Genomic DNA, 9,475 nt, shown 5'->3' with positions numbered 1-9,475 from the left:
AGAGAATCACCCTCTCTTACCAGTGAGCCTGTATTTTATCCCTGTGTGCCCAGCTCCTTCCCCCCTCACCCCCCGTGGGGGGAATACTAACCCTCCCAACAGAGAGGGGCTGATTGGCTCACCCAAACTGTTTAAAGTTGTGGGACAGCAAACTGATACCACTTATACAGGTCAAAGTAAGGTCTTTTTTATGCCCAGCTGCATATCCTGACTCCAGGGTTTATAGACCTGGCCCCCTGGGGATATGAACAGACCAGTACTTTGTGTTCGATACCCACAACCACAGATTTTAACAGTTGACCAAGTTTTTTGATGCTATGGGAAGGAAATCCCTTCTACCCTTCATCCCAGCCGCAAAGAACTACACTAAGGGTTTTGACACCTCACATTAGACTTTTGCATGACATCATACAGATACACCTTCCTACAGAGAGACACATATATATTGACATTATATTCTGTATCAGGCCACATTTCTTTAAGAAAAAATAGATTTTTCCATCACACCTCCATCCGTAAGACAGGCATGGGAGCATTGGCTTTGCATGCCATAGACTGCCATGCCGTGTTCTGACAGCTGACAGTACCCTGCGTGGATGGGCTGAGCTAACAGTTCCTCCATCCTGGGCAGGGGGTAGGCATCACACAAGGTGGACTTACTTAGTCTCCTGTAGCCCACCCAGAACCTGGTGTCTTTGGCCCTCTGTCCTGTCTCCACAGGACTGAGGCTCACCACTTCCCTACCTAGCACCCGGGAACAAACATTGCCCCTGTCTAGTCCCATGGGACCTATGTCAGGATCGAGAGCACACCCAGATACCATATTTTTGACAATGTGGTCATCACTCTGTTGGGTTGCTGGCTCGGGATAGGGGTGTCAGGCTGAGACACTGACACACCATTCTTCTTTGCAGTGTCAGCTCTGTTCTAGCAGCTCCAGGAGGCTGGACAAGTCTCCGCCCTCAGGAATCATCTCCGTACAAGGCAACATTTGCCAACCTGCTATTTTTGGTGCTCCAGGAAGCATCCGTGCCCTGACAGGGCACATATGGGGGACATGGCTTGTTCACCATAGGGTTAGACATTATGTCTTGGGGACCAGAATCCTCTGTCCCTATTTTTAGACTAGCAATCTCCATACTATCAAGAGTAGATTCTAGCACATGAGTTACTATATCAGGCCCCTCATTGCCCATGGAAACCCATCTAACAACCTCCACTCTGGGGGGCAGGGACGCTACCTGCAGTGTGTCCATTGCCACAGATTTTGGTATACCTGTGGCTCCTAACAAATCCCTGTTCATGCTCCTAGGGATGGCTACAGTACGGGTGAGAGAAGGTTCAACTTTATCACATACAGCCGGACATACGGCAACCTCCCTTTCACCCCCAATCCTATCCTGTCCCTGGGCTGGGTTGGCACCAGCCCTTCCCTGGCACAAATAATCTTCCTCCCAGCACCGCTTGTCATAAATGGCTGCACTGAGAGGCTGATCCGTTTGTATGCTTAGGAAGTTCAGGGGAGGGGGGGGGGTCAGCCCCTTGATCCACCTGAATAGCTAAGCTTGTCACAGAGGGCTCAAGAGGTTGGATGGAGATTTGCTTTTGTGTGTGTGAGTGAGTTGATGGCAAAAGGGGGGGTCAAGGGGCAATCTGCAAAGTCACACAGGTCTACAACAAAAATCCTGGGAGGCTGTGTGACCTCTGACACCTCCCCCAGCATCACATCACCTGAGTCCTGGCTCCTACTCTGACTGCCTGGCTCTGATACACTTTTACCAGCAAACACATTGTCACCTATACCACAGACATTCACAGAATTATTTGCCAGCTCAGGGGAAAGTTCTGTACAGCATACCGGTTTCAACAGGCCATCTCTCAACATAGACCCATTACCATTCCCCTTAGTATCATTACCCATGGCTGGACGAGCACCCACGGGTACCTGAGGAGAAGTGGCGTTAGCACACATCATGGTAAAAGGACATTCATCTTGAGCATTCAATGATTTCCCCAGATCTGTCCCTGGAAAACCATTAGTAGGCACATGCCTATTCTTCCTAATGCCTCGTACTGCTTCCAAGTCCAGATACTCTCGCACCAGGGGAGAAATAGTTTTGTCAGACTCATCGGGGAGGGGTCGACCCTGAGCTCTGCCTGAAAAGCGAGACTCTCTAAGGCAATCTCAGGGTGTGGGAGGAGTTCTTCCTGTGTGTGTGAACTGCTCTCACAGGGGAAATCAGGGGGGGGTCACAGCTGCAGCGCGTCCTACTTCTCCCTTTAAATGTTTGGTCTGAGACCAGGTAGTGACCACACACACAAGTATGGCAGCATCCTCAGCAGACATATCAGTAATGCACCTAGGTTTTCCCTGGTCATTCTCACACACAGACACATCTTCCCCAACAGTATCAGTATTAACCACCTTCACCTGGTCTAGTGCATTTTCCTTGGGTACCTATAAATCAACACAAACATGTTCCTCATTACATGGCATCATTGTCCCACTCTTACACATAGACATTGCTATTTTATCAGGCTCACTTGCCACCTGGGAAGGAATGAGGTTAGTGGGAAAAACTGACAACATTGTATTGGGTACATCACATTCAGGACCTCATTCAGAGTCGGTCGAAGTGGTCGTATACCACCGATGTTCGCTATACTGCGCATGCGTACAGTTCGCAATGCGCATGCGCAAACTAGCCGCTATGATCAGAAATTTCTCTCTCCTTGAACACAGCCAGGTCGGTAGTTTGAGTGACATATTTAGGCGTTTGTGGGTGGTAACAGGGGAAGGTGTTTGAAAACGGGGGAGTGGAGATCCGAACGCAGGCGTGTCTAATTATGCGAACGGCGTTTTATGGGAGTGCATATGGTTTATGGGAGTGCATAATTAACAAAGTAGCGTCATGGCACATGTGACATGGGAGGTTTTTACACTGACATGATCGTAGAGCTTAAGAGAGGGTATGGTCAACCTTAAGCTCTACGACCAGTTCCGATGGTCTCGATTAATCCTTATATGCCCGGAGATGACGTGCAATGCGTACGAGAAGGGGGCGTATTTTTTGGAATTCCGACCGCTTCCTCCCTTTGGTCGGCCAGCTACCGATCCGAACTTAGGGACGCAACTTGCGAGGGAATCATTTGCATATCCGGCCCCTTTTCCCGTACGACCGCTTCGAAACGACCTAGGTCAATCCCAAATAACACATTTGTGGGTACATGGGGCAACACACCCACCTCCCGGAAATCGCTGCCCACCCCCCTGTCCAGGTTTACCCGGGCCATGGCTACTTCAGAGTGGATTTCCCCCGACACCGCACATGGCAATTGTCTTTCCGGGAATAAATTTCTTCGGGTCCACTAATGTGGGATGCACTAAAGTCAACTCTGTTCCCGTGTCACATGGCCCCACAGTTACCTGCTTTCCTATGACCACGGCATGCAGATTCTCGCTGGCACACACCTGGGACCCTCGTGCATACAAAACGGTGTGCATGGGTTTTGTTGGTGAGGCCTCTGCAGGAGAGGATGTCATCTTTTTCTTTACTGGACAACTGGCACTGAGGTGCCCGCGATCATCACATACATAACACCAGCGGCCCGTGGCCCAAACCGGTTTTCCCCCCACCTGCTTCACTGGTGCTGAAACAGGAGTCGCAGTTCCAGTAGAAGGCAATGGAATGGCTCCTCCAGGTCGCTTCTCCTTCCAGGTGGGTTCCTCTAGTCACCATTTCTGCGCAGCCTGAGGTAGTAGGCTGCTCGCACTAACAGCCTGTCCCAGCAGAGCACACTGCGCCTCGGGCTGTGATAACTCGGTATCATATTCAACAGTGGCGGACTCTGGTGGGGTTACCTTTTCCTCGTGAGGCACCCCTGTAGGCTGGGTTGTTGCTTATTCAGCTGGAGAAAGAAGTTGTTGCAGGCGATTCCTTTCAGCATCTACCCGGCGACACTGATCTTCCCAGAATGGGGTATCGAGCTTTCCCCAATCTGCTGCATCTTCCAAAGCAAGGTGAAAACAATACTCCAGGTGGTCCAGCAGTTCCACAGAACTCATCTTACGATCCAGATACAGAATCATCCCGCGATATGGGCTGAAGGCATTGCATTCTTCCTCCTGTGCCCACCTGAGCTGCCTAATCATCTCGCTGTGGGTATTGTTACTGCAGGAGAGACCTTGCAGCTAACATTCATCAGTCAGTTCCTCCGTACTCATCATGGTAAAATAGTCTTCGGTGTCTTGGAAAGTACACCTCAGCTGAACTTCTGGTGCTGCAATGGATTGTCTCTCTGCAGCCTCCCTAGCTGCCACACGTCCTGCAGTCTCCCTGGAACTAACAGAGGGGTCAGATCTCTGTCTAGTGTCTGTTATAATGTCCAGGGCTGTCTGACTGCCCAAACCACAGCTAGTGTTTGCTGGGCTTTCTCCATCAAATTCCCACACAGGGAAATGCTCTGGATGGAGTCTGTTGGCATTCATGGCTCTGGTCACAGACTGGTGCTTGAGTTTGGCTAACTCCAACTGCAGCCTGCGATCATCCTCCTCGTTACGCTCTGCAGTCTCTGTAATATGTAATATAGCCGGGTCGGGCTCTTTCACGCCCGTTTGCTAATAGAGTCCACATCTGCATCCGATGTTACTCTATTACTTTCCGCAGTAAGTAACAATCCAGTGCAGGGTACATCCCAGACTACTGCAGTAGCCCCAGCTGATGCATTCTTTCCCTCCGCTTGGTGTTTTGCAGAACTCCTCTCTGCCATGGAACTCTCTCTCTGCCAGGCACTCAGCTCAGGCCAGCTCCACGGACGGATGGGTAAGATGTTAATTTGAGGCAGCTTCCATGGGCCTCACATTGATACCAGAGTCCACATCAGAGTCCAACTTTCCGCTATTACTTCCCACAGTATGGAAAACCCCAGTACAGGTCTATAAACCCTGGAGTCAGGATGTGCAGCTGGGCATAAAAAGGACATTACTTTGACCTGTATAAGTGGTATCAGTTTGCTTTCCCACAACTTTAAACAGTTTGGGTGAGCCAATCAGCCCCTCTCTGTGGGGAGGGTTAGTATTGCCCCCCCCCCCCCAGGGACGGTGAGGGGGGAAGGAGCTGAGCACACAGGGATAAAATACAGGCTCACTGGTAAGAGAGGGTGATTCTCTGCTTGAGGCTGTCGACAAGACACAGGGCACCTGACTTTGTCACAGGGAAAGGCCTTATTCCCAAAGCTGTTCTATCCGTCATGATCAGAATGGTCTGTTTTCTTCCTATTTTATTATTTTCTTTGGTTTACTTGAAATTGTGATTAACTGTGTTTGTGACATTTTGTAAAATCCTTATTTCCTTTGTCATTTTTGTACATAACTTTGAAGATATTTCTTGAATTAAACAAAACGAATTTTAGTTCTTGGAATATGTGTTTTTATGACCCAAACGCCTCATGTTTGGCATGTTACCTATGTTTAAATATTGATAAGTTGTGTGTACAGGTGAGAGCAGAAGCTTGCCTTACGCTTTAGCGTTAAATTGGTCTTCTGCTGGTGGCAGATACCGGAGTTAATAACCACAAGCACTGAGGTACTGGTGAAGGTCACAGCGGCGACTCTCAGATTGTCGTATCTGGAAAGAGTCGTCATGGCGGTCCGTGACAATTGGTGGCAGCAGTGGGATAAAAAGTGTTTTATTTTTATAAAAACTTAAGTGAATAAGGAGTACTCAGTTGAAACCCAATTTCGCCAGATTCCAGAACTCAAAGCTTATATTAGAAAAAAGTCACACAGTGAAAGCAATTTCTGTTCCCCTCCCCTGTCCTTTTATTTATTTTATTTTTTTTGATGAACAATGGCCGCAAAGTACGAAAAGCTCAAGAAGGAAGAGCTGGTAGCGCGGTGTGTGCAGAAAGATCTGGCCTGGATGGATCATTCTAAGAAGAGATTGATCCGGGATCTAGTGGTCCATGATACAGAGCATCAGGATGTCAGCGAGTCAGTACTGGAATGGAGTGTATTGGATGTGTGCTACTGCATTTTGGGGCTGGGGCTATGAACAGACCATGTACATTGTGTTCATTACCCACAACCACAGATTTTAACAGTTGACCAAGTGTTATGATGCTATGGGAAGGAAATCCCTTCTACCATTCATCCCAGCTTCAAAGAACTACACTAAGGGTTTTGACACCTCACATTAGACTTTAGCATGGCATTATACAGATACACCTTCCTACAGAGAGACACATATATTGACATTATATTCTGTATCAGGCCACACTTCTTTAAGAAAAAATTGTCTTTTCCATCACAGCAGCTATTGAGAACATTTAAGTACCCCAAATAGCTTCAGTAGGGCTATACTGGGGTATAAAAATTAAAACATAACCTTTATTATATGCATGTAAAATACATCAGTATTAAATGTTAAAACAGTGAATATAAAAGATTAAATTGTGTAAATGAGAAAGAAAGTAATGTGATCTAAAATATCCGACTGTTGGAAGCTCTCCCGGTGACCTGATTTGTTATATTTGGATAATTAATACAGAACCATATTGTAACATAGAAGCGAAAAATAAACACAAATCCTTTTGTCACATACGTATGTTTCTATTTTCAAAGATCCTAGTTGTTACTGTGGATACTGTTTGTATAAGTTTAAAGAATTAATGTTCTCAGGGAATAAATATTCCTCTCTCCATAATATTCATATGTATCTAACAACAAAGGCCCTCATTCAGAGCCGTACGCTCTGAGCAGAGCGCACGCTCTGAATGAGGGCCGGGCTCCATTTTCATGGAGCGTCCTCCTGGACGCTCGTATAGCTGTGGGTCACCACCCACAGGCTATACGAGCGTGCATTGTGATGGTCGCGATAGTCGAGACCATCGCGACCATCGAATTTGCGAGCCGGAGCCTGCGGTTGAGGTTTTCAACCGCAAGCTCCGGAGTGATTTTGGCTCTATCAGAGCCAAAATCACTCCCACTGACATCACTAGTGATGTCAGTGGGCCGGTTTCTGACGGGAGGCGTTCCCGTGGGAACGCCCCCGTCAGGGAGGCACGCCCCCGGCACGCCCACCAAAGGGGGCGTGCTGTCAATCAACATTGACAGCACGCCCCCTTTGATCGGACACAACGAGCGAAGGACTTTCCTTCGCTCGTCGCGTCTGGCGCATGCGCACGACGGAGCTCCCTCCGTCGTGCGCATGCTCAGTCCATAACATCGACCCACTTGCGAGCGGACAGCCGCTCGCGAGTGGGTCTGAATCAGGCCCAAAGTATCCAAACTAGAGAAAGAATGTACTTTGTGTCTGTTACAAGGAAACCTCAGGAAGATCAATGTCTGGTCTATTCTTACCTAAATTACCCTAATGAATAATGAATTATCTTGTGTTCAACACACTAATAAATATATCTAAGAAAATATTGTGCTCCTTATATCGTCGCTGTGATCCTATGTATTGTATTCAGCAATATGTTAGTGGATTTGATTAAAACCCTCTTGACTGCATTTTGTTACATGTATGAGGAAACTGCAAATTACCTTAATACAGATATATACACATACTGGGTTGTATCAGCAGTTGCCTATCAATCATAGGAAAATCTCTATTAGATGTTTCTCATTAAATTAGTACAAACATGTTCTTTAAACTATGGTCTTGGAGTAATATGCACACAAATGTTTCATATTCAGGACGGACATCCTGTAATACTAAATTCCCACATGCCAGAAACAGAATGTTTATTTTTTGCTTCTATGTTACAATATGGTTCTGTATTAATTATCCAAATATAACAAATCAGGTCACCGGGAGAGCTTCCAGCGGTCGGATATTTTAGATCACATTACTTTCTTTCTCATTTACACAATTTAATCTTTTATATTCATTGTTTTAACATTTAATACTGATGTATTTTACATGCATATAATAAAGGTTATGTTTTAATTTTAGTGCATCATTTAACAACATATCTTTCTTCTCTTCATATTGATTACTAAATCTATTGTCGTACGATAGGACACCCTGTCTCTAAATTATTGATAATTAATTAAGGTATAGGATATAAGGGTTTATAGGCTATACATGTATACCACGACTTGTTAGAGAAGTAATACCAGTGCGGATTGATATATCTATTTCTTTAGTGATAACTATTCTGGGGCATCTACATTGATCCCCAATTTTAGTGCATGTTTTGGGGGGTGTCAGGCTGATTTCCCCAAAACTGACAGCACTTTTCGCCTGTTTGCGTTTCGCTTGGTCCTGTTTTCACGTCCTTTGGAATTGAATAGGGCGAAAAGCAGAGCCGCGCACGAAAAGTCTTCGCCTCCAAAACACGCGAAGTCGGTGAAAAGTATGACAGGCGAAACCTTTCCGACTTTTCGCGTCTAATTGAATATTCCCCCCAACCCCCACCCCACCAACCACACGGAGCCTACCCCTTACTCCCTCCCACGTGTGTGTTAAACACAAAAACACATATATATAATATGTATGTAGCAAACATATATATTATATATAACATACTAACATATACAGTATACACATACATAAACACATACAAACACACTAACACATATACAGTATACACACACTAACACATACATACACATATATACACACTAACACATACACAGTATACACACACTAACTGTATATACAATAGCACATACACATATATACACACAAGCACATATATACACATACCCTCCAACTATACCGTTTTAGCCGGTACAGTACAATTTTTTAATGGTCTGTACCGCCAAACGGGGCTGTACCGTTTTGTACCGGGTTGGTACACTCACCAGATTTCTTAAGCAGTTAAGCAGCGCTGCTGGGACACAGAACTCCCGCAGCGCTGCTGAGTGACAGCCGGATCTTCTCCGACCTCCGTGCCTCTCTGCCCTGACCGTCGCCAGCGCCGGCATACAGAACATGCAGTATAACACTTGCTGCTAGTTCTAAACCAGCCAGCACTCGATGCCTCCAGCCCCAATGGACACACCCCTTTATCCATGACCATGCCCCTTTATCTGCGGCCACGCCACCCATGTACCAGGTTCTTACTGGAAAATGTTGGAGGGTATGTATATACAATAAAACAGTACACAGACACACTTACATTTGTATGCAGCAGCTGCAGGTTGCTAATGGGGATGGCCACCTCACATCATTAGGCCTCGTCCTCTCACATCGAAATGCCGCAAATTTGCTGGTGAAATGGGGACAGGGCTTGCTGTATTGGCTCCGCCCCCATTACAGCGGGTGAAGGGGGGAATTGGTCCGTTAGGGGGGTTCTAGTGTGCCCCCCTTAATCCGGCCCTGGCAGTATCCCTAACACCTAAACTTATCACCTAACCCTAAAGTCAACATTTTCACTTTCGGCATGTCATATGTTGACATTTTGTCCATGTTGAAGTTTTCCAGGTGTCAACATTTATGATGTTGGCATTTTAACCATGCTGACA

At 46.4% G+C, this 9,475-nt stretch overlaps 1 pseudogene; it reads right to left on the bottom strand.

Annotated features, from left to right (window-relative positions):
- Positions 1 to 3,733: 3,733 nt before the first annotated feature.
- Positions 3,734 to 5,644, bottom strand: LOC148503997 (uncharacterized; annotated as a pseudogene).
- Positions 5,645 to 9,475: the final 3,831 nt, after the last annotated feature.

This window comes from Taudactylus pleione, unplaced genomic scaffold, assembly GCF_031769625.1.
Source record: "Taudactylus pleione unplaced genomic scaffold, aTauple2 ptg000472l, whole genome shotgun sequence".
Taxonomy (NCBI): Eukaryota; Metazoa; Chordata; class Amphibia; order Anura; family Myobatrachidae; genus Taudactylus; species Taudactylus pleione.
Note: the sequence above shows the minus strand (reverse complement) of the source record. Positions and strands in the feature narration are given on the sequence as shown.